Genomic DNA, 22,779 nt, shown 5'->3' on the forward strand with positions numbered 1-22,779 from the left:
CTGTGTTTGCCACGTATCTTGCTTTCTACAATATTGCGAGGAAAAAAAAGGTGTGATCTTCATAGGGAACCTGTGGCCTAATGGTTGGTGAAAGAAAAGATATTCAAAAAAATAATCAAAAAATATTCATGAAAATATTCACGAAAATATTCACGAAAATATTCACGAAAATACTCACGAAAATATTAACGAAAATATTCATGAAGATATTCATGGAAATATTCAAGAAATATTCAAAGGGAGGATTCATTACAAAGATTATATGTGATAAGGGGAGAAGGAAACCTGTGTTTGCCACGTATCTTGCTTTCTACAATATTGCGAGGAAAACAAAAGAAGTGATCTTCATAGGGAACCTGTGGGCTAATCGTTAGTGAAAGAAAAGATATTCAAAAAAATAATCAAAAAAATAATCAAAAAATATTCATCAAAATATTCATTGAAATATTCACGAAAATATTCACGAAAATATTCATGAAGATATTCATGGAAATGTTCAAGAAATATTCAAAGGGAGGATTCATTACAAAGATTATATGTGATAAGGGGAGAAGGAAACCTGTGTTTGCCACGTATCTTGCTTTCTACAATATTGCGAGGAAAACAAAAGGAGTGATCTTCATAGGGAACCTGTGGGCTAATGGTTGGTGGAAGAAAAGATATTCAAAAAAATAATCAAAAAAATAATCAAAAAATATTCATCAAAATATTCATTAAAATATTCACAAAAATATTCACGAAAATATTCATGAAGATATTCATGGAAATATTCAAGAAATATTCAAAGGGATGATTCATTATAAAGATTATATATGATAAGGGGAGAAGGAAACCTGTGTTTGCCACGTATCTTGCTTTCTACAATATAGCGAGGAAAACAAAAGGAGTGATCTTCATGGGGAACATGTGGGCTAATGGTTGGTGAAAGAAAAGATATTCAAAAAAATAATCAAAAAAATAATCAAAAAATATTCATCTAAATATTCATGAAAATATTCATGAAAATATTCATGAAGATATTCATGGAAATATTCAAAAAATATTCAAAGGGAGGATTCATTACAAAGATTATATGTAATAAGGGGAGAAGGAAACCTGTGTTTGCCACGTATCTTGCTTTCTACAATATTGCGAGGAAAACAAAAGGAGTGATCTTCATAGGGAACCTGTGGGCTAATGGTTGGTGAAAGAAAAGATATTCAAAAAAATAATCAAAAAAATAATCAAAAAATATTCATCAAAATATTGATTAAAATATTCACGAAAATATTCACGAAAATATTCATGAAGATATTCATGGAAATATTCAAGAAATATTCAAAGGGAGGATTCATTATAAAGATTATATGTGATAAGGGGAGAAGGAAACCTGTGTTTGCCACGTATCTTGCTTTCTAAAATATTGCGAGGAAAACAAAAGGAGTGATCTACATAGGGAACCTGTGGGCTAATGGTTTGTGAAAGAAAAGATATTCAAAAAAATAATCAAAAAAATAATCAAAAAATATTCATCTAAATATTCATGAAAATATTCATGAAAATATTCATGAAAATATTCATGAAGATATTCATGGAAATATTCAAAAAATATTCAAAGGGAGGATTCATTACAAAGATTATATGTGATAAGGGGAGAAGGAAACCTGTGTTTGCCACGTATCTTGCTTTCTACAATATAGCGAGGAAAACAAAAGGAGTGATCTTCATAGGGAACATGTGGGCTAATGGTTGGTGAAAGAAAAGATATTCAAAAAAATAATCAAAAAAATAATCAAGAAATATTAATGAATATTTTCATGAAGATATTCATGGAAATATTCAAGAAATATTCAAAGGGAGGATTCATTACAAAGATTATATGTGATAAGGGGAGAAGGAAACCTGTGTTTGCCACGTATCTTGCTTTCTACAATATAGCGAGGAAAACAAAAGGAGTGATCTTCATAGGGAACCTGTGGGCTAATGGTTAGTGAAAGAAAAGATATTCAAAAAAATAATCAAAAAAATAATCAAAAAATATTCATCAAAATATTCATTAAAATATTCACGAAAATATTCACGAAAATAGTCATGAAGATATTCATGGAAATATTCAAGAAATATTCAAAGGGAGGATTCATTATAAAGATTATATATGATAAGGGGAGAAGGAAACCTGTGTTTGCCACGTATCTTGCTTTCTACAATATAGCGAGGAAAACAAAAGGAGTGATCTTCATGGGGAACATGTGGGCTAATGGTTGGTGAAAGAAAAGATATTCAAAAAAATAATCAAAAAAATAATCAAAAAATATTCATCTAAATATTCATGAAAATATTCATGAAAATATTCATGAATATATTCATGGAAATATTCAAAAAATATTCAAAGGGAGGATTCATTACAAAGATTATATGTGATAAGGGGAGAAGGAAACCTGTGTTTGCCACGTATCTTGCTTTCTACAATATTGCGAGGAAAACAAAAGGAGTGATCTTCATAGGGATCCTGTGGGCTAATGGTTGGTGAAAGAAAAGATATTCAAAAAAATAATCAAAAAAATAATCAAAAAATATTCATCAAAATATTCATTAAAATATTCACGAAAATATTCACAAAAATATTCATGAAGATATTCATGGAAATATTCAAGAAATATTCAAAGGGAGGATTCATTATAAAGATTATACGTGATAAGGGGAGAAGGAAACCTGTGTTTGCCACGTATCTTGCTTTCTACAATATTGCGAGGAAAACAAAAGTAGTGATCTTCATAGGGAACCTGTGGGCTAATGGTTTGTGAAAGAAAAGATATTCAAAAAAATAATCAAAAAAATAATCAAAAAATATTCATCTAAATATTCATGAAAATATTCATGAAAATATTCATGAAAATATTCATGAAGATATTCATGGAAATATTCAAAAAATATTCAAAGGGAGGATTCATTACAACGATTATATGTGATAAGGGGAGAAGGAAACCTGTGTTTGCCACGTATCTTGCTTTCTACAATATAGCGAGGAAAACAAAAGGAGTGATCTTCATAGGGAACATGTGGGCTAATGGTTGGTGAAAGAAAAGATATTCAAAAAAATAATCAAAAAAATAATCAAGAAATATTAATGAATATTTTCATGAAGATATTCATGGAAATATTCAAGAAATATTCAAAGGGAGGATTCATTACAAAGATTATATGTGATAAGGGGAGAAGGAAACCTGTGTTTGCCACGTATCTTGCTTTCTACAATATAGCGAGGAAAACAAAAGGAGTGATCTTCATAGGGAACCTGTGGGCTAATGGTTAGTGAAAGAAAAGATATTCAAAAAAATAATCAAAAAAATAATCAAAAAATATTCATCAAAATATTCATTGAAATATTCACGAAAATATTCACGAAAATATTCATGAAGATATTCATGGAAATGTTCAAGAAATATTCAAAGGGAGGATACATTACAAAGATTATATGTGATAAGGGGAGAAGGAAACCTGTGTTTGCCACGTATCTTGCTTTCTACAATATTGCGAGGAAAACAAAAGGAGTGATCTTCATAGGGAACCTGTGAGCTAATGGTTGGTGAAAGAAAAGATATTCAAAAAAATAATCAAAAAAATATTCATCAAAATATTCATTAAAATATTCACAAAAATATTCACGAAAATATTCACGAAAATATTCATGAAGATATTCATGGAAATATTCAAGAAATATTCAAAGGGAGGATTCATTACAACGATTATATGTGATAAGGGGGGAAGGAAACCTGTGTTTGCCACGTATCTTGCTTTCCACAATATAGCGAGGAAAACAAAAGGAGTGATCTTCATAGGGAACATGTGGGCTAATGGTTGGTGAAAGAAAAGATATTCAAAAAAATAATCAAAAAATATTCATCAAAATATTCATTAAAATATTCACGAAAATATTCATGAAGATATTCATGGAAATATTCAAGAAATATTCAAAGGGAGGATTCATTATGAAGATTATATGTGATAAGGTGAGAAGGAAACCTGTGTTTGCCACGTATCTTGCTTTCTACAATATAGCGAGGAAAACAAAAGGAGTGATCTTCATAGGGAACATGTGGGCTAATGGTTGGTGAAAGAAAAGATATTCAAAAAAATAATCAAAAAAATAATCAAAAAATATTCATCTAAATATTCATGAAAATATTCATGAAAATATTCATGAAGATATTCATGGTAATATTCAAAAAATATTCAAAGGGAGGATTCATTACAAAGATTATATGTGATAAGGGGAGAAGGAAACCTGTGTTTGCCACGTATCTTGCTTTCTACAATATAGCGAGGAAAACAAAAGGAGTGATCTTCATAGGGAACATGTGGGCTAATGGTTGGTGAAAGAAAAGATAATCAAAAAAATAATCAAAAAAATAATCAAAAAATATTCATCTAAATATTCATGAAAATATTCATGAAAATATTCATGAAGATATTCATGGAAATATTCAAAAAATATGCAAAGGGAGGATTCATTACAAAGATTATATGTGATAAGGGGAGAAGGAAACCTGTGTTTGCCACGTATCTTGCTTTCTACAATATTGCAAGGAAAACAAAAGGAGTGATCTTCATAGGGAACCTGTGGGCTAATGGTTTGTGAAAGAAAAGATATTCAAAAAAATAATCAAAAAAATAATCAAAAAATATTCATCTAAATATTCATGAAAATATTCATGAAAATATTCATGAAGATATTCATGGAAATATTCAAAAAATATTCAAAGGGAGGATTCATTACAAAGATTATATGTGATAAGGGGAGAAGGAAACCTGTGTTTGCCACGTATCTTGCTTTCTACAATATTGCAAGGAAAACAAAAGGAGTGATCTTCATAGGGAACCTGTGGGCTAATGGTTTGTGAAAGAAAAGATATTCAAAAAAATAATCAAAAAAATAATCAAAAAATATTCATCTAAATATTCATGAAAATATTCATGAAAATATTCATGAAGATATTCATGGAAATATTCAAAAAATATTCAAAGGGAGGATTCATTACAAAGATTATATGTGATAAGGGGAGAAGGAAACCTGTGTTTGCCACGTATCTTGCTTTCTACAATATTGCGAGGAAAACAAAAGGAGTGATCTTCATAGGGAACCTGTGAGCTAATGGTTGGTGAAAGAAAAGATATTCAAAAAAATAATCAAAAAAATATTCATCAAAATATTCATTAAAATATTCACAAAAATATTCACGAAAATATTCACGAAAATATTCATGAAGATATTCATGGAAATATTCAAGAAATATTCAAAGGGAGGATTCATTACAAAGATTATATGTGATAAGGGGAGAAGGAAACCTGTGTTTGCCACGTATCTTGCTTTCTACAATATAGCGAGGAAAACAAAAGGAGTGATCTTCATAGGGAACCTGTGGGCTAATGGTTGGTGAAAGAAAAGATATTCAAAAAAATAATCAAAAAAATATTCATCAAAATATTCATTAAAATATTCACAAAAATATTCACGAAAATATTCACGAAAATATTCATGAAGATATTCATGGAAATATTCAAGAAATATTCAAAGGGAGGATTCATTACAAAGATTATATGTGATAAGGGGAGAAGGAAACCTGTGTTTGCCACGTATCTTGCTTTCTACAATATAGCGAGGAAAACAAAAGGAGTGATCTTCATAGTTAACATGTGGGCTAATGGTTGGTGAAAGAAAAGATATTCAAAAAAATAATCAAAAAAATAATCAAAAAATATTCATCTAAATATTCATGAAAATATTCATGAAAATATTCATGAAAATATTCATGAAGATATTCATGGAAATATTCAAGAAATATTCAAAGGGAGGATTCATTATGAAGATTATATGTGATAAGGTGAGAAGGAAACCTGTGTTTGCCACGTATCTTGCTTTCTACAATATTGCAAGGAAAACAAAAGGAGTGATCTTCATAGGGAACCTGTGGGCTAATGGTTAGTGAAAGAAAAGATATTCAAAAAAATAATCAAAAAAATAATCAAAAAATATTCATCAATATATTCATTGAAATATTCACGAAAATATTCACGAAAATATTCATGAAGATATTCATGGAAATGTTCAAGAAATATTCAAAGGGAGGATTCATTATAAAGATTATATGTGATAAGGGGAGAAGGAAACCTGTGTTTGCCACGTATCTTGCTTTCTACAATATAGCGAGGAAAACAAAAGGAGTGATCTTCATAGGGAACATGTGGGCTAATGGTTGGTGAAAGAAAAGATATTCAAAAAAATAATCAAAAAAATAATCAAAAAATATTCATCTAAATATTCATGAAAATATTCATGAAAATATTCATGAAGATATTCATGGAAATATTCAAAAAATATTCAAAGGGAGGATTCATTACAAAGATTATATGTGATAAGGGGAGAAGGAAACCTGTGTTTGCCACGTATCTTGCTTTCTACAATATTACGAGGAAAACAAAAGGAGTGATCTTCATAGGGAACCTGTGGGCTAATGGTTGGTGAAAGAAAAGATATTCAAAAAAATAATCAAAAAAATAATCAAAAAATATTCATCAAAATATTCATTAAAATATTAAAGAAAATATTCATGAAGATATTCATGGAAATATTCAAGAAATATTCAAAGGGAGGATTCATTATGAAGATTATATGTGATAAGGTGAGAAGGAAACCTGTGTTTGCCACGTATCTTGCTTTCTACAATATAGCGAGGAAAACAAAAGGAGTGATCTTCATAGGGAACCTGTGGGCTAATGGTTAGTGAAAGAAAAGATATTCAAAAAAATAATCAAAAAAATAATCAAAAAATATTCATCAAAATATTCATTGAAATATTCACGAAAATATTCACGAAAATATTCATGAAGATATTCATGGAAATGTTCAAGAAATATTCAAAGGGAGGATTCATTATAAAGATTATATGTGATAAGGGGAGAAGGAAACCTGTGTTTGCCACGTATCTTGCTTTCTACAATATTACGAGGAAAACAAAAGGAGTGATCTTCATAGGGAACCTGTGGGCTAATGGTTGGTGAAAGAAAAGATATTCAAAAAAATAATCAAAAAAATAATCAAAAAATATTCATCAAAATATTCATTAAAATATTCACGAAAATATTCATGAAGATATTCATGGAAATATTCAAGAAATATTCAAAGGGAGGATTCATTATGAAGATTATATGTGATAAGGTGAGAAGGAAACCTGTGTTTGCCACGTATCTTGCTTTCTACAATATTGCAAGGAAAACAAAAGGAGTGATCTTCATAGGGAACCTGTGGGCTAATGGTTTGTGAAAGAAAAGATATTCAAAAAAATAATCAAAAAAATAATCAAAAAATATTCATCTAAATATTCATGAAAATATTCATGAAAATATTCATGAAGATATTCATGGAAATATTCAAAAAATATTCAAAGGGAGGATTCATTACAAAGATTATATGTGATAAGGGGAGAAGGAAACCTGTGTTTGCCACGTATCTTGCTTTCTACAATATTGCGAGGAAAACAAAAGGAGTGATCTTCATAGGGAACCTATGGGCTAATGGTTGGTGAAAGAAAAGATATTCAAAAAAATAATCGAAAAAATAATCAAAAAATATTCATCAAAATATTCATTGAAATATTCACGAAAATATTCACGAAAATATTCATGAAGATATTCATGGAAATGTTCAAGAAATATTCAAAGGGAGGATTCATTACAAAGATTATATGTGATAAGGGGAGAAGGAAACCTGTGTTTGCCACGTATCTTGCTTTCTACAATATTGCGAGGAAAACAAAAGGAGTGATCTTCATAGGGAACCTGTGAGCTAATGGTTGGTGAAAGAAAAGATATTCAAAAAAATAATCAAAAAAATATTCATCAAAATATTCATTAAAATATTCACAAAAATATTCACGAAAATATTCACGAAAATATTCATGAAGATATTCATGGAAATATTCAAGAAATATTCAAAGGGAGGATTCATTACAAAGATTATATGTGATAAGGGGAGAAGGAAACCTGTGTTTGCCACGTATCTTGCTTTCTACAATATAGCGAGGAAAACAAAAGGAGTGATCTTCATAGGGAACCTGTGGGCTAATGGTTAGTGAAAGAAAAGATATTCAAAAAAATAATCAAAAAAATAATCAAAAAATATTCATCAAAATATTCATTGAAATATTCACGAAAATATTCACGAAAATATTCATGAAGATATTCATGGAAATGTTCAAGAAATATTCAAAGGGAGGATTCATTATAAAGATTATATGTGATAAGGGGAGAAGGAAACCTGTGTTTGCCACGTATCTTGCTTTCTACAATATAGCGAGGAAAACAAAAGGAGTGATCTTCATAGGGAACATGTGGGCTAATGGTTGGTGAAAGAAAAGATATTCAAAAAAATAATCAAAAAAATAATCAAAAAATATTCATCTAAATATTCATGAAAATATTCATGAAAATATTCATGAAGATATTCATGGAAATATTCAAGAAATATTCAAAGGGAGGATTCATTATGAAGATTATATGTGATAAGGTGAGAAGGAAACCTGTGTTTGCCACGTATCTTGCTTTCTACAATATAGCGAGGAAAACAAAAGGAGTGATCTTCATAGGGAACATGTGGGCTAATGGTTTGTGAAAGAAAAGATATTCAAAAAAATAATCAAAAAAATAATCAAAAAATATTCATCTAAATATTCATGAAAATATTCATGAAAATATTCATGAAGATATTCATGGAAATATTCAAAAAATATTCAAAGGGAGGATTCATTACAAAGATTATATGTGATAAGGGGAGAAGGAAACCTGTGTTTGCCACGTATCTTGCTTTCTACAATATTGCGAGGAAAACAAAAGGAGTGATCTTCATAGGGAACCTGTGAGCTAATGGTTGGTGAAAGAAAAGATATTCAAAAAAATAATCAAAAAAATATTCATCAAAATATTCATTAAAATATTCACAAAAATATTCACGAAAATATTCACGAAAATATTCATGAAGATATTCATGGAAATATTCAAGAAATATTCAAAGGGAGGATTCATTACAAAGATTATATGTGATAAGGGGAGAAGGAAACCTGTGTTTGCCACGTATCTTGCTTTCTACAATATAGCGAGGAAAACAAAAGGAGTGATCTTCATAGGGAACCTGTGGGCTAATGGTTGGTGAAAGAAAAGATATTCAAAAAAATAATCAAAAAAATATTCATCAAAATATTCATTAAAATATTCACAAAAATATTCACGAAAATATTCACGAAAATATTCATGAAGATATTCATGGAAATATTCAAGAAATATTCAAAGGGAGGATTCATTACAAAGATTATATGTGATAAGGGGAGAAGGAAACCTGTGTTTGCCACGTATCTTGCTTTCTACAATATAGCGAGGAAAACAAAAGGAGTGATCTTCATAGTTAACATGTGGGCTAATGGTTGGTGAAAGAAAAGATATTCAAAAAAATAATCAAAAAAATAATCAAAAAATATTCATCTAAATATTCATGAAAATATTCATGAAAATATTCATGAAAATATTCATGAAGATATTCATGGAAATATTCAAGAAATATTCAAAGGGAGGATTCATTATGAAGATTATATGTGATAAGGTGAGAAGGAAACCTGTGTTTGCCACGTATCTTGCTTTCTACAATATTGCAAGGAAAACAAAAGGAGTGATCTTCATAGGGAACCTGTGGGCTAATGGTTAGTGAAAGAAAAGATATTCAAAAAAATAATCAAAAAAATAATCAAAAAATATTCATCAATATATTCATTGAAATATTCACGAAAATATTCACGAAAATATTCATGAAGATATTCATGGAAATGTTCAAGAAATATTCAAAGGGAGGATTCATTATAAAGATTATATGTGATAAGGGGAGAAGGAAACCTGTGTTTGCCACGTATCTTGCTTTCTACAATATAGCGAGGAAAACAAAAGGAGTGATCTTCATAGGGAACATGTGGGCTAATGGTTGGTGAAAGAAAAGATATTCAAAAAAATAATCAAAAAAATAATCAAAAAATATTCATCTAAATATTCATGAAAATATTCATGAAAATATTCATGAAGATATTCATGGAAATATTCAAAAAATATTCAAAGGGAGGATTCATTACAAAGATTATATGTGATAAGGGGAGAAGGAAACCTGTGTTTGCCACGTATCTTGCTTTCTACAATATTACGAGGAAAACAAAAGGAGTGATCTTCATAGGGAACCTGTGGGCTAATGGTTGGTGAAAGAAAAGATATTCAAAAAAATAATCAAAAAAATAATCAAAAAATATTCATCAAAATATTCATTAAAATATTAAAGAAAATATTCATGAAGATATTCATGGAAATATTCAAGAAATATTCAAAGGGAGGATTCATTATGAAGATTATATGTGATAAGGTGAGAAGGAAACCTGTGTTTGCCACGTATCTTGCTTTCTACAATATAGCGAGGAAAACAAAAGGAGTGATCTTCATAGGGAACCTGTGGGCTAATGGTTAGTGAAAGAAAAGATATTCAAAAAAATAATCAAAAAAATAATCAAAAAATATTCATCAAAATATTCATTGAAATATTCACGAAAATATTCACGAAAATATTCATGAAGATATTCATGGAAATGTTCAAGAAATATTCAAAGGGAGGATTCATTATAAAGATTATATGTGATAAGGGGAGAAGGAAACCTGTGTTTGCCACGTATCTTGCTTTCTACAATATTACGAGGAAAACAAAAGGAGTGATCTTCATAGGGAACCTGTGGGCTAATGGTTGGTGAAAGAAAAGATATTCAAAAAAATAATCAAAAAAATAATCAAAAAATATTCATCAAAATATTCATTAAAATATTCACGAAAATATTCATGAAGATATTCATGGAAATATTCAAGAAATATTCAAAGGGAGGATTCATTATGAAGATTATATGTGATAAGGTGAGAAGGAAACCTGTGTTTGCCACGTATCTTGCTTTCTACAATATTGCAAGGAAAACAAAAGGAGTGATCTTCATAGGGAACCTGTGGGCTAATGGTTTGTGAAAGAAAAGATATTCAAAAAAATAATCAAAAAAATAATCAAAAAATATTCATCTAAATATTCATGAAAATATTCATGAAAATATTCATGAAGATATTCATGGAAATATTCAAAAAATATTCAAAGGGAGGATTCATTACAAAGATTATATGTGATAAGGGGAGAAGGAAACCTGTGTTTGCCACGTATCTTGCTTTCTACAATATTGCGAGGAAAACAAAAGGAGTGATCTTCATAGGGAACCTATGGGCTAATGGTTGGTGAAAGAAAAGATATTCAAAAAAATAATCGAAAAAATAATCAAAAAATATTCATCAAAATATTCATTGAAATATTCACGAAAATATTCACGAAAATATTCATGAAGATATTCATGGAAATGTTCAAGAAATATTCAAAGGGAGGATTCATTACAAAGATTATATGTGATAAGGGGAGAAGGAAACCTGTGTTTGCCACGTATCTTGCTTTCTACAATATTGCGAGGAAAACAAAAGGAGTGATCTTCATAGGGAACCTGTGAGCTAATGGTTGGTGAAAGAAAAGATATTCAAAAAAATAATCAAAAAAATATTCATCAAAATATTCATTAAAATATTCACAAAAATATTCACGAAAATATTCACGAAAATATTCATGAAGATATTCATGGAAATATTCAAGAAATATTCAAAGGGAGGATTCATTACAAAGATTATATGTGATAAGGGGAGAAGGAAACCTGTGTTTGCCACGTATCTTGCTTTCTACAATATAGCGAGGAAAACAAAAGGAGTGATCTTCATAGGGAACCTGTGGGCTAATGGTTAGTGAAAGAAAAGATATTCAAAAAAATAATCAAAAAAATAATCAAAAAATATTCATCAAAATATTCATTGAAATATTCACGAAAATATTCACGAAAATATTCATGAAGATATTCATGGAAATGTTCAAGAAATATTCAAAGGGAGGATTCATTATAAAGATTATATGTGATAAGGGGAGAAGGAAACCTGTGTTTGCCACGTATCTTGCTTTCTACAATATAGCGAGGAAAACAAAAGGAGTGATCTTCATAGGGAACATGTGGGCTAATGGTTGGTGAAAGAAAAGATATTCAAAAAAATAATCAAAAAAATAATCAAAAAATATTCATCTAAATATTCATGAAAATATTCATGAAAATATTCATGAAGATATTCATGGAAATATTCAAAAAATATTCAAAGGGAGGATTCATTACAAAGATTATATGTGATAAGGGGAGAAGGAAACCTGTGTTTGCCACGTATCTTGCTTTCTACAATATTACGAGGAAAACAAAAGGAGTGATCTTCATAGGGAACCTGTGGGCTAATGGTTGGTGAAAGAAAAGATATTCAAAAAAATAATCAAAAAAATAATCAAAAAATATTCATCAAAATATTCATTAAAATATTAAAGAAAATATTCATGAAGATATTCATGGAAATATTCAAGAAATATTCAAAGGGAGGATTCATTATGAAGATTATATGTGATAAGGTGAGAAGGAAACCTGTGTTTGCCACGTATCTTGCTTTCTACAATATAGCGAGGAAAACAAAAGGAGTGATCTTCATAGGGAACATGTGGGCTAATGGTCGGTGAAAGAAAAGATATTCAAAAAAAAAATCCAAAAAAAAATCAAAAAATATTCAGCTAAATATTCATGAAAATATTCATGAAAATATTCATTAAGATATTCATGGAAATATTCAAAAAATATTCAAAGGGAGGATTCATTATGAAGATTATATGTGATAAGGTGAGAAGGAAACCTGTGTTTGCCACGTATCTTGCTTTCTACAATATTGCAAGGAAAACAAAAGGAGTGATCTTCATAGGGAACCTGTGGGCTAATGGTTTGTGAAAGAAAAGATATTCAAAAAAATAATCAAAAAAATAATCAAAAAATATTCATCTAAATATTCATGAAAATATTCATGAAGATATTCATGGAAATATTCAAAAAATATTCAAAGGGAGGATTCAAAGGGAGGATTCATTACAAAGATTATATGTGATAAGGGGAGAAGGAAACCTGTGTTTGCCACGTATCTTCACTGCGACAACGCGATCCTGTAGATACACGCTCTACAACATCAGGAGAATACGTCCCCTTCTCACTCAGAAGGCAGCGCAGGTACTGATTCAGGCTCTTGTCATCTCCCGCCTGGACTACTGCAACTCCCTCCTGGCAGGTCTCCCTGCCACCGCCATTCGACCTCTGCAGCTCATTCAGAATGCAGCAGCTCGACTGGTCTTCAACCTTCCGAAATTCTCCCACACTACTCCACTCCTCCGCTCTCTTCACTGGCTACCGGTGGCCGCCCGCATCCAGTTCAAAACACTGGTGCTCACGTACCATGCTGTGAATGGATCGGGTCCAGCTTACATCCAGGACATGGTCAAACCCTACATCCCAACCCGCACTCTCCGCTCTGCATCTGCAAAACTACTCGTCCCTCCCTCACTGAGAGCAAAACACTCGACTAGGTCTCGACTCTTCGCTGTCCTTGCGCCGAAATGGTGGAACGCGCTCTCTGAAGACATCAGGACCGCAGAGAGCCTTCACATCTTCCGCCGCAAACTAAAGACACACCTCTTCAGACTCTACCTCGACTAAAGACTAACAAATTGCAGCACTTAAATTGTACTTGTGACGTCACTCATCTATAGCAAATTGTAAATTCGCTTATTTGAGGAAATTGCACTTTCTTGTTTCTTGTTCTCCTGAGTTTGTACCCTATGGTTGAATGCACTTATTGTACGTCGCTTTGGATAAAAGCGTCAGCTAAATGACATGTAATGTAATGTAATGTAATCTTGCTTTCTACAATATTGCGAGGAAAACAAAAGGAGTGATCTTCATAGGGAACCTATGGGCTAATGATTGGTGAAAGAAAAGATATTCAAAAAAATAATCGAAAAAATAATCAAAAAATGTTCATCAAAATATTCATTGAAATATTCACGAAAATATTCACGAAAATATTCATGAAGATATTCATGGAAATGTTCAAAAAATATTCAAAGGGAGGATTCATTACAAAGATTATATGTGATAAGGGGAGAAGGAAACCTGTGTTTGCCACGTATCTTGCTTTCTACAATATTGCGAGGAAAACAAAAGGAGTGATCTTCATAGGGAACCTGTGAGCTAATGGTTGGTGAAAGAAAAGATATTCAAAAAAATAATCAAAAAAATATTCATCAAAATATTCATTAAAATATTCACAAAAATATTCACGAAAATATTCACGAAAATATTCATGAAGATATTCATGGAAATATTCAAGAAATATTCAAAGGGAGGATTCATTACAAAGATTATATGTGATAAGGGGAGAAGGAAACCTGTGTTTGCCACGTATCTTGCTGTCTACAATATAGCGAGGAAAACAAAAGGAGTGATCTTCATAGGGAACCTGTGGGCTAATGGTTAGTGAAAGAAAAGATATTCAAAAAAATAATCAAAAAAATAATCAAAAAATATTCATCAATATATTCATTGAAATATTCACGAAAATATTCACGAAAATATTCATGAAGGTATTCATGGAAATGTTCAAGAAATATTCAAAGGGAGGATTCATTATAAAGTTTATATGTGATAAGGGGAGAAGGAAACCTGTGTTTGCCACGTATCTTGCTTTCTACAATATAGCGAGGAAAACAAAAGGAGTGATCTTCATAGGGAACACATGGGCTAATGGTTGGTGAAAGAAAAGATATTCAAAAAAATAATCAAAAAAATAATCAAAAAATATTCATCTAAATATTCATGAAAATATTCATGAAAATATTCATGAAGATATTCATGGAAATATTCAAAAAATATTCAAAGGGAGGATTCATTACAAAGATTATATGTGATAAGGGGAGAAGGAAACCTGTGTTTGCCACGTATCTTGCTTTCTACAATATAGCGAGGAAAACAAAAGGAGTGATCTTCATAGGGAACATGTGGGCTAATGGTTGGTGAAAGAAAAGATATTCAAAAAAATAATCAAAAAAATAATCAAAAAATATTCATCTAAATATTCATGAAAATATTCATGAAAATATTCATGAAGATATTCATGGAAATATTCAAAAAATATGCAAAGGGAGGATTCATTACAAAGATTATATGTGATAAGGGGAGAAGGAAACCTGTGTTTGCCATGTATCTTGCTTTCTACAATATTGTGAGGAAAACAAAAGGAGTGATCTTCATAGGGAACCTGTGGGCTAATGGTTTGTGAAAGAAAAGATATTCAAAAAAATAATCAAAAAAATAATCAAAAAATATTCATCAATATATTCATTGAAATATTCACGAAAATATTCACGAAAATATTCATGAAGGTATTCATGGAAATGTTCAAGAAATATTCAAAGGGAGGATTCATTATAAAGATTATATGTGATAAGGGGAGAAGGAAACCTGTGTTTGCCACGTATCTTGCTTTCTACAATATAGCGAGGAAAACAAAAGGAGTGATCTTCATAGGGAACACATGGGCTAATGGTTGGTGAAAGAAAAGATATTCAAAAAAATAATCAAAAAAATAATCAAAAAATATTCATCTAAATATTCATGAAAATATTCATGAAAATATTCATGAAGATATTCATGGAAATATTCAAAAAATATTCAAAGGGAGGATTCATTACAAAGATTATATGTGATAAGGGGAGAAGGAAACCTGTGTTTGCCACGTATCTTGCTTTCTACAATATAGCGAGGAAAACAAAAGGAGTGATCTTCATAGGGAACATGTGGGCTAATGGTTGGTGAAAGAAAAGATATTCAAAAAAATAATCAAAAAAATAATCAAAAAATATTCATCTAAATATTCATGAAAATATTCATGAAAATATTCATGAAGATATTCATGGAAATATTCAAAAAATATGCAAAGGGAGGATTCATTACAAAGATTATATGTGATAAGGGGAGAAGGAAACCTGTGTTTGTCATGTATCTTGCTTTCTACAATATTGTGAGGAAAACAAAAGGAGTGATCTTCATAGGGAACCTGTGGGCTAATGGTTTGTGAAAGAAAAGATATTCAAAAAAATAATCAAAAAAATAATCAAAAAATATTCATCAAAATATTCATTGAAATATTCACGAAAATATTCACGAAAATATTCATGAAGATATTCATGGAAATGTTGAAGAAATATTCAAAGTGAGGATTCATTATAAAGATATGTGATAAGGGGAGAAGGAAACCTGTGTTTGCCACGTATCTTGCTTTCTACAATAAAGCGAGGAAAACAAAAGGAGTGATCTTCATAGGGAACATGTGGGCTAATGGTTGGTGAAAGAAAAGATATTCAAAAAAATAATAAAAAAAATAATAAAAAAATATTCATCTAAATATTCATGAAAATATTCATGAAAATATTCATGAAAATATTCATGAAGATATTCATGGAAATATTCAAAAAATATTCAAAGGGAGGATTCATTACAAAGATTATATGTGATAAGGGGAGAAGGAAACCTGTGTTTGCCACGTATCTTGCTTTCTACAATATTGCGAGGAAAACAAAAGGAGTGATCTTCATAGGGAACACATGGGCTAATGGTTGGTGAAAGAAAAGATATTCAAAAAAATAATCAAAAAAATAATCAAAAATTATTCATCTAAATATTCATGAAAATATTCATGAAAATATTCATGAAGATATTCATGGAAATATTCAAAAAATATTCAAAGGGAGGATTCATTACAAAGATTATATGTGATAAGGGGAGAAGAAAACCTGTGTTTGCCACGTATCTTGCTTTCTACAATATTGCGAGGAAAACAAAAGGAGTGATCTTCATAGGGAACCAGTGGGCTAATGGTTGGTGAAAGAATAGATATTCAAAAAAATAATCAAAAAAATAATCAAAAAATATTCATGAAAATATTCATGAAGATATTCATGGAAATATTCAAGAAATATTCAAAGGGAGGATTCATTACAAAGATTATACGTGATAAGGGGAGAAGGAAACCTGTGTTTGCCACGTATATTGCTTTCTACAATATAGCGAGGAAAACAAAAGGAGTGATCTTCATAGGGAACCTGTGGGCTAATGGTTGGTGAAAGAAAAGATATTCAAAAAAATAATCAAAAAAATAATCAAAAAATATTCATGAAAATATTCATTGAAATATTCACGAAAATATTCACGAAAATAATATTCATGAAGATATTCATGGAAATGTTCAAGAAATATTCAAAGGGAGGATTCATTACAAAGATTATATGTGATAAGGGGAGAAGGAAACCTGTGTTTGCGACGTATCTTGCTTTCTACAATATTATGAGGAAAACAAAAGGAGTGATCTTCATAGGGAACCTGTGGGCTAATGGTTGGTGAAAGAAAAGATATTCAAAAAAATAATCAAAAAAATAATCAAAAAATATTTATCTAAATATTCACGAAAATATTCATGAAAATGTTCATGAAGATATTCATGGTAATATTCAAAAAATATTCAAAGGGAGGATTCATTACAAAGATTATATGTGATAAGGGGAGAAGGAAACCTGTGTTTGCCACGTATCTTGCTTTCTACAATATAGCGAGGAAAACAAAAGGAGTGATCTTCATAGGGAACATGTGGGCTAATGGTTGGTGAAAGAAAAGATATTCAAAAAAATAATCAAAAAAATAATCAAAAAATATTCATCTAAATATTCATGAAAATATTCAAGAAAATATTCATGAAGATATTCATGGAAATATTCAAAAAATATGCAAAGGGAGGATTCATTACAAAGATTACATGTGATAAGGGGAGAAGGAAACCTGTGTTTGCCATGTATCTTGCTTTCTACAATATTGTGAGGAAAACAAAAGGAGTGATCTTCATAGGGAACCTGTGGGCTAATGGTTTGTGAAAGAAAAGATATTCAAAAAAATAATCAAAAAAATAATCAAAAAATATTCATCAAAATATTCATTGAAATATTCACGAAAATATTCACGAAAATATTCATGAAGATATTCATGGAAATGTTGAAGAAATATTCAAAGTGAGGATTCATTATAAAGATATGTGATAAGGGGAGAAGGAAACCTGTGTTTGCCACGTATCTTGCTTTCTACAATAAAGCGAGGAAAACAAAAGGAGTGATCTTCATAGGGAACATGTGGGCTAATGGTTGGTGAAAGAAAAGATATTCAAAAAAATAATAAAAAAAATAATAAAAAAATATTCATCTAAATATTCATGATAATATTCATGAAAATATTCATGAAAATATTCATGAAGATATTCATGGAAATATTCAAGAAATATTCAAAGGGAGGATTCATTACAAAGATTATATGTGATAAGGGGAGAAGGAAACCTGTGTTTGCCACGTATCTTGCTTTCTACAATATAGCGAGGAAAACAAAAGGAGTGATCTTCGTAGGGAACCTGTGGGCTAATGGTTGGTGAAAGAAAAGATATTCAAAAAAATAATCAAAAAAATAATCAAAAAATATTCATGAAAATATTCATGAAGATATTCATGGAAATATTCAAGAAATATTCAAAGGGAGGATTCATTACAAAGATTATATGTGATAAGGGGAGAAGGAAACCTGTGTTTGCCACGTATCTTGCTTTCTACAATATTGCGAGGAAAAAAAAGGAGTGATCTTCATAGGGAACCTGTGGCCTAATGGTTGGTGAAAGAAAAGATATTCAAAAAAATAATCAAAAAATATTCATGAAAATATTCACGAAAATATTCACGAAAATATTCACGAAAATATTCACGAAAATATTCACGAAAATATTCACGAAAATATTAACGAAAATATTCATGAAGATATTCATGGAAATATTCAAGAAATATTCAAAGAGAGGATTCATTACAAAGATTATATGTGATAAGGGGAGAAGGAAACCTGTGTTTGCCACGTATCTTGCTTTCTACAATATTGCGAGGAAAACAAAAGGAGTGATCTTCATAGGGAACATGTGGGCTAATGGTTGGTGGAAGAAAAGATATTCAAAAAAATAATCAAAAAATATTCATCAAAATATTCATTAAAATATTCACGAAAATATTCACGAAAATATTCATGAAGATATTCATGGAAATATTCAAGAAATATTCAAAGGGAGGATTCATTATAAAGATTATATATGATAAGGGGAGAAGGAAACCTGTGTTTGCCACGTATCTTGCTTTCTACAATATAGCGAGTAAAACAAAAGGAGTGATCTTCATGGGGAACATGTGGGCTAATGGTTGGTGAAAGAAAAGATATTCAAAAAAATAATCAAAAAAATAATCAAAAAATATTCATCTAAATATTCATGAAAATATTCATGAAAATATTCATGAAGATATTCATGGAAATATTCAAAAAATATTCAAAGGGAGGATTCATTACAAAGATTATATGTGATAAGGGGAGAAGGAAACCTGTGTTTGCCACGTATCTTGCTTTCTACAATATTGCGAGGAAAACAAAAGGAGTGATCTTCATAGGGAACATGTGGGCTAATGGTTGGTGGAAGAAAAGATATTCAAAAAAATAATCAAAAAAATAATCAAAAAATATTCATCTAAATATTCATGAAAATATTCATGAAAATATTCATGAAGATATTCATGGAAATATTCAAAAAATATTCAAAGGGAGGATTCATTACAAAGATTATATGTGATAAGGGGAGAAGGAAACCTGTGTTTGCCACGTATCTTGCTTTCTACAATATTGCGAGGAAAACAAAAGGAGTGATCTTCATAGGGAACCTGTGGGCTAATTGTTGGTGAAAGAAAAGATATTCAAAAAAATAATCAAAAAAATAATCAAAAAATATTCATCAAAATATTCATTAAAATATTCACGAAAATATTCACGAAAATATTCATGAAGATATTCATGGAAATATTCAAAAAATATTCGAAGGGAGGATTCATTACAAAGATTATATGTGATAAGGGGAGAAGGAAACCTGTGTTTGCCACGTATCTTGCTTTCTACAATATAGCGAGGAAAACAAAAGGAGTGATCTTCATAGGGAACATGTGGGCTAATGGTTGGTGAAAGAAAAGATATTCAAAAAAATAATCAAAAAAATAATCAAGAAATATTAATGAATATTTTCATGAAGATATTCATGGAAATATTCAAGAAATATTCAAAGGGAGGATTCATTACAAAGATTATATGTGATAAGGGGAGAAGGAAACCTGTGTTTGCCACGTATCTTGCTTTCTACAATATAGCGAGGAAAACAAAAGGAGTGATCTTCATAGGGAACATGTGGGCTAATGGTTGGTGAAAGAAAAGATATTCAAAAAAATAATCAAAAAAATAATCAAGAAATATTAATGAATATTTTCATGAAGATATTCATGGAAATATTCAAGAAATATTCAAAGGGAGGATTCATTACAAAGATTATATGTGATAAGGGGAGAAGGAAACCTGTGTTTGCCACGTATCTTGCTTTCTACAATATTACGAGGAAAACAAAAGGAGTGATCTTCATAGGGAACCAGTGGGCTAATGGTTGGTGAAAGAAAAGATATTCAAAAAAATAATCAAAAAAATAATCAAAAAATATTCATCAAAATATTCATTAAAATATTCACGAAAATATTCATGAAGATATTCATGGAAATATTCAAAAAATATTCAAAGGGAGGATTCATTACAAAGATTATATGTGATAAGGGGAGAAGGAAACCTGTGTTTGCCACGTATCTTGCTTTCTACAATATTACGAGGAAAACAAAAGGAGTGATATTCATAGGGAACCTGTGGGCTAATGGTTGGTGAAAGAAAAGATATTCAAAAAAATAATCAAAAAAATAATCAAAAAATATTCATCAAAATATTCATTAAAATATTCACGAAAATATTCATGAAGATATTCATGGAAATATTCAAGAAATATTCAAAGGGAGGATTCATTATGAAGATTATATGTGATAAGGTGAGAAGGAAACCTGTGTTTGCCACGTATCTTGCTTTCTACAATATAGCGAGGAAAACAAAAGGAGTGATCTTCATAGGGAACATGTGGGCTAATGGTTGGTGAAAGAAAAGATATTCAAAAAAATAATCAAAAAAATAATCAAAAAATATTTATCTAAATATTCATGAAAATATTCATGAAAATATTCATGAAAATATTCATGAAAATATTCATGAAGATATTCATGGAAATATTCAAAAAATATTCAAAGGGAGGATTCATTACAAAGATTATATGTGATAAAGGGAGAAGGAAACCTGTGTTTGCCACGTATCTTGCTTTCTACAATATTGCGAGGAAAACAAAAGGAGTGATCTTCATAGGGAACCTGTGGGCTAATGGTTTGTGAAAGAAAAGATATTCAAAAAAAGAATCAAAAAAAGAATCAAAAAATATTCATCAAAATATTCATTGAAATATTCACGAAAATATTCACGAAAATATTCATGAAGATATTCATGGAAATGTTCAAGAAATATTCAAAGTGAGGATTCATTATAAAGATATGTGATAAGGGGAGAAGGAAACCTGTGTTTGCCACGTATCTTGCTTTCTACAATAAAGCGAGGAAAACAAAAGGAGTGATCTTCATAGGGAAATTGTGGGCTAATGGTTGGTGAAAGAAAAGATATTCAATAAAATAATCAAAAAAATAATAAAAAAATATTCATCTAAATATTCATGAAAATATTCATGAAAATATTCATGAAAATATTCATGAAGATATTCATGGAAATATTCAAAAAATATTCAAAGGGAGGATTCATTACAAAGATTATATGTGATAAGGGGAGAAGGAAACCTGTGTTTGCCACGTATCTTGCTTTCTACAATATTGCGAGGAAAACAAAAGGAGTGATCTTCATAGGGAACCTGTGGGCTAATGGTTGGTGAAAGAAAAGATATTCAAAAAAATAATCAAAAAAATAATCAAGAAATATTAATGAATATTTTCATGACGATATTCATTGAAATATTCAAGAAATATTCAAAGGGAGGATTCATTACAAAGATTATATGTGATAAGGGGAGAAGGAAACCTGTGTTTGCCACGTATCTTGCTTTCTACAATATTGCGAGGAAAACAAAAGGAGTGATCTTCATAGGGAACATGTGGGCTAATGGTTGGTGAAAGAAAAGATATTCAAAAAAATAATCAAAAAAATAATCAAGAAATATTAATGAATATTTTCATGAAGATATTCATGGAAATATTCAAGAAATATTCAAAGGGAGGATTCATTACAAAGATTATATGTGATAAGGGGAGAAGGAAACCTGTGTTTGCCACGTATCTTGCTTTCTACAATATAGCGAGGAAAACAAAAGGAGTGATCTTCATAGGGAACATGTGGGCTAATGGTTGGTGAAAGAAAAGATATTCAAAAAAATAATCAAAAAAATAATCAAGAAATATTAATGAATATTTTCATGAAGATATTCATGGAAATATTCAAGAAATATTCAAAGGGAGGATTCATTACAAAGATTATATGTGATAAGGGGAGAAGGAAACCTGTGTTTGCCACGTATCTTGCTTTCTACAATATAGCGAGGAAAACAAAAGGAGTGATCTTCATAGGGAACCTGTGGGCTAATGGTTAGTGAAAGAAAAGATATTCAAAAAAATAATCAAAAAAATAATCAAAAAACATTCATGAAAATATTCATGAAAATATTCACGAAAATATTCACGAAAATATTGACGAAAATATTCATGAAGATATTCAT

The sequence above is a fragment of the Gasterosteus aculeatus genome, chromosome 5 (assembly GCF_964276395.1).
Source record: "Gasterosteus aculeatus chromosome 5, fGasAcu3.hap1.1, whole genome shotgun sequence".
Taxonomy (NCBI): Eukaryota; Metazoa; Chordata; class Actinopteri; order Perciformes; family Gasterosteidae; genus Gasterosteus; species Gasterosteus aculeatus.